A 4966-nucleotide genomic window follows, 5' to 3' on the forward strand; every position below is an offset into this window, starting at 1 on the left:
TCATGGGCAAGTTGAATGCCAACCTTACATTTTCCGGACTAAAATCTAAGTTTCCCCCGAACCATTGTAAACCAATTCTTTGGGTCCGGGTTCACACTTTGATCATGGTTCTTGGTGATCCATACATTGGCATAGAACTCTTGAACCATCAAGATTCCGACTTGTTGAATAGGGTTGGTAAGAACTTCCCAACCTCTTCTTCGAATCTCATGTCGGATCTCCGATTTCACTCTTTTTGAGTTTGAAAGGGACCTCGGGGATCACCTTCTTCAAGGCCACAACTTCATAGAAGTGGTCTTGATGCACCCTTGAGATGAATCTCTCCATCTCCCATGACTCGGAGGTGAAAGCTTTTGCCTTCCCTTTCCTCTTTTTAGAGGTTTCTCCGGCCTTGGATGCTATAAATGGTTATGGAAAAACAAAAAGTAATGCTTTTACCACACCAAACTTAAAAGGTTTGCTCGTCCTCGAGCAAAAGAAGAAAGAAGAGAGTAGAAGAAGAAGAAATAGAGGAGAGGAAGATGGCTTTGTGGTTCGGCCAAAGGGGGGAGAAGTAGTGTTTAGTGTGTGTGAAAATGAAGGAGTGAAGATGGGTTTATATAGGGGTGAAGAGAGGGGTAGGGTTCGGCCATTATGGGTGGGTTTGGGAGGGAAAGTGGTTTGAATTTGAATGGTGGGGTAGGTGGGGTTTTATGAAGGATGGATGTGAGTAGTGAAGAGAAAGATGGGATTTGATAGGTGAAGGGTTTTTTGGGAAAGAGGTGTTGAGGTGATTGGTGAATGGGTGAAGAAGAAGAGAAAAGGTGGTGGGGTAGGTGGGGATCCTGTGGGGTCCACAGATCCTGAGGTGTCAAGGAAAAGTCATCCCTGTACCAAGTGGCGAGCAAAATTGCTCTATGTGCCAATTCTGGCGTTAAACGCCGGGCTGGTGCCCATTTCTGGCGTTTAACGCCAAGTGCTTGCCCTTTTCTGGCGTTTAACGCCAGTCTGGTGCCCCTTTCTGGCGTTAAACGCCCAAAATGGTGCCAGACTGGGCGTTAAACGCCCATCTGCTAGCCTCACTAGCGTTTAAACGCCAGCAAGTTCTCCTCCAGGGTGTGCTGTTTTTCTTTCTGTTTTTTGCTTTTTCAATTGATTTTGTGACTTCTCATGATCATCAACCTACAGAAAACATAAAATAACATAGGAAGATAGATAAAATATAACATTGGGTTGCCTCCCAACAAGCGCTTCTTTAATGTCAGTAGCTTGACAGAGGGCTCTCATGGAGCCTCACAGATACTCAGAGCAATGTTGGAACCTCCCAACACCAAACTTAAGAGTTTGAATGTGGGGGTTCAACACCAAACATAGAGTTTGGTTGTGGCCTCCCAACACCAAACTTAGAGTTTGACTGTGGGGGCTCTGTTTGACTCTGTTTTGAGAGAAGCTCTTCATGCTTCCTCTCCATGGTGACAGAGGGATATCCTTGAGCCTTAAACACAAAGGATTCTTCATTCACTTGGATGATCAGTTCTCCTCTGTCCACATCAATCACAGCCTTTGCTGTGGCTAGGAAGGGTCTCCCAAGGATGATGGATTCATCCATGCACTTCCCAGTCTCTAGGACTATGAAATCAACAGGGATGTAATGATCTTTAATTTTCACCAGAACATCTTCTACAAGTCCATGAGCTTGTTTTCTTGAGTTGTCTGCCATCTCTAGTGAGATTCTTGCAGCTTGTACCTCAAAGATCCCTAGCTTCTCCATTACAGAGAGAGGCATGAGGTTTACACTTGACCCTAAATCACACAGAGCCTTCTTGAAGGTCATGGTGCCTATGGTACAAGGTATTAAAAACTTCCCAGGATCTTGTCTCTTTTGAGGTAATTTCTGCCTAGACAGGTCATCCAGTTCTTTGGTGAGCAAAGGAGTTTCGTTCTCCCAAGTCTCATTACTAAATAACTTGTCATTTAGCTTCATGATTGCTCCAAGGTATTTAGTAACTTGCTCTTCAGTGACATATTCATCTTCTTCAGAGGAAGAATACTCATCAGAGCTCATGAATGGCAGAAGTAAATCAAATGGAATCTCTATGGTCTCAGTGTGAGCCTCAGATTCCCATGGTTCCTCATTAGGGAACTCATTGGAGGCCAGTGGACGTCCATTGAGGTCTTCCTCAGTGGCGTTCATTGCCTCTTCATCCTCTCCAAGTTCGGCCATGTTGATGGCCTTGCACTCTCCTTTTGGATTTTCTTCTGTATTGCTTGGAAGGGTACTAGGAGGGAGTTCAGTAATTTTCTTGCTCAGTTGTCCCATTTGTGCCTCCAAATTTCTAATGGAGGATCTTGTTTCAGTCATGAAAATTTGAGTGGTTTTGATTAGATCAGAGACCATGGTTGCTAAGTTAGAGTGGTTCTGCTTAGAATTCTCTGTCTGTTGCTGAGAAGATGATGGAAAAAGGCTTGCCATTGCTAAACCTGTTTCTTCCACCATTGTTGTTGTTGAAACCTTGTTGAGGTTTCTGTTGATCCTTCCATGAGAAATTTGGGTGATTTCTCCATGAAGAATTATAGGTGTTTCCATAGGGTTCTCCCATGTAATTCACCTCTTCCATTGAAGGGTTCTCAGGATCATAAGCTTCTTCTTCAGATGAAGCATCCTTAGTACTGTTTGGTGCATTTTGCATTCCAGACAGACTTTGTGAAATCAAATTGACTTGCTGAGTCAATATTTTATTCTGAGCCAGTATGGCATTCAGAGTATCAATCTCAAGAACTCCTTTCTTCTGACTTGTCCCATTGTTCACAGGATTCCTTTCAGAAGTATACATGAATTGGTTATTTGCAACCATTTCAATTAGTTCTTGAGCTTCTGTAGGCGTCTTCTTCAGATGAAGAGATCCTCCAGCAGAGCTATCCAAAGACATCTTGGACAGTTCAGACAGACCATCATAGAAAATACCTATGATGCTCCATTCAGAAAGCATGTCAGAAGGACATTTTCTGATCAATTGTTTGTATCTTTCCCAAGCTTCATAGAGGTATTCTCCTTCCTTCTGTCTGAAGGTTTGGACTTCCACTCTAAGCTTACTCAATTTTTGAGGTGGAAAGAACTTTGCCAAGAAGGCATTGACTAGCTTTTCCCAAGAGTTCAGGCTGTCTTTAGGTTGTAAGTCCAACCATATTCTAGCTCTGTCTCTTATAGCAAAAGGGAATAGCATAAGTCTGTAGACCTCAGGGGTCAACCCCATTAGTCTTGACAGTGTCACAGATCTGCAAGAACTCAGCTAAAAACTGATGAGGATCTTCCAATGGAAGTCCATGGAACTTGCAATTCTGTTGCATCAGAGAAACTAATTGAGGCTTAAGCTCAAAGTTGTTTGCTCCAATGGCAGGGATAGAGATGCTTCTCCCATAGAAGTCGGGAGTAGGTGCAGTAAAGTCACTCAGCACCTTCCCTGCATTATTGGCATTGTTGTTGTTTTCGGCTGCCATGGGTTCTTCTTCTTTGAAGAATTCTGTTTGGTCCTCTTCAGAGAGTTGTGCCTTAGCTTCTCTTAGCTTCCGCTTCAAGGTCCTTTCAGGTTCAGGGTCAGCTTCAACAAGAATGCCTTTGTCTTTGCTCCTGTTGTGCACATTCTGGCGTTTAACGCCCAATGCTCTACCCTTTTGGGCGTTAAACGCCAAACCAGGAACCCTGGCTGGCGTTTAAACGCCAGTCTGCCCTTCTTCACTGGGCGTTTTGAACGCCCAGCTTTTTCTGTGTAATTCCTCTCCTGCATGTACTGAATCTTCAGTTCCCTGTACTATTGACTTGAAAATAGAACCAAGATCAAATAAACAACGAATGCAAGACACCAAACTTAAGATGAGACACTGGACTCAAACAAGAAACATAAAATATTTTTTTTGGTTTTTATGATTTTGTAATTTTTTTTGGATTTTTCGAAAATTAAGTGGAAAAGAAAATAAAGGTATCAAAATTCTTAATGAGAATTCCAGGAATCATTGCAATGCTAGTCTAAGACTTCGGTCCAGGAATTAGACATGGCTTCACAGCCAGCCAAGCTTTCAAAGAGAGCTTCGGTCCAAAACACTAGACATGGCCAATGGCCAGCCAAGCCTCAGCAGATCATTGCTCCAACAGCAAGTTTGATAGAAATCAACAAGCTCTTGTGATGATAAGTTGAGACCTCGGTCCAATAAGATTAGACATGGCATCACAGCCAGCCAGATTTCAACAGATCATCATGAAACTCTAGAATTCATTCTTAAAGAACTCTAAAGAAAAATGCCTAATCTAAGCAACAAGATGAGCCGTCAGTTGTCCAAACTCGAAACAATCCCCGGCAACGGCGCCAAAAACTTGGTGCACGAAATTGTGATCACTACTTTTCACAACTCAAATAATCCCTAGTAATGGCCCTAAAGACTTGGTGCTCAATACCATGGCATAAACACAACTTCGCACAACTAACCAGCAAGTGCACTGGGTCGTCCAAGTAATAAACCTTACGCGAGTAAGGGTCGATCCCACGGAGATTGTTGGTATGAAGCAAGCTATGGTCATCTTGTAAATCTCAGTCAGGCAGACTCAAATGGTTATGAATGATTTATGAATAAAACATAAAGATAAAGATAGAGATACTTATGCAATTCATTGGTGAGAACTTCAGATAAGCGAATGGAGATGCTTTGTCCCTTCCGTCTCTCTGCTTTCCTACTGTCTTCATCCAATCCTTCTTACTCCTTTCCATGGCAAGCTGTATGTTGGGCATCACCGTTGTCAATGGCTACAATCCCGTCCTCTCAGTGGAAATGTTCAACGCACCCTGTCACAGCACGGCTATCCAGCTGTCGGTTCTCGATCATGTCGGAATAGAATCCAGTGATTCTTTTGCGTCTGTCACTAACGCCCCACAATCGCGAGTTTGAAGCTCGTCACAGTCATTCAATCATTGAATCCTACTCAGAATACCACAGA

The 4966-nt window shown here is 43.1% G+C and overlaps 1 non-coding gene across 1 annotated transcript; it reads left to right on the plus strand.

The window, feature by feature from the left end:
* Positions 1 to 2963: 2963 nt before the first annotated feature.
* Positions 2964 to 3071, plus strand: LOC130958612 (small nucleolar RNA R71). The gene has a single exon (XR_009077725.1). It is a non-coding gene; the product is annotated as a small nucleolar RNA R71 (small nucleolar RNA).
* The last annotated feature ends 1895 nt before the right edge of the window (positions 3072 to 4966 follow it).

This window comes from Arachis stenosperma, chromosome 10, assembly GCF_014773155.1.
Source record: "Arachis stenosperma cultivar V10309 chromosome 10, arast.V10309.gnm1.PFL2, whole genome shotgun sequence".
NCBI classification, from domain to species: Eukaryota; Viridiplantae; Streptophyta; class Magnoliopsida; order Fabales; family Fabaceae; genus Arachis; species Arachis stenosperma.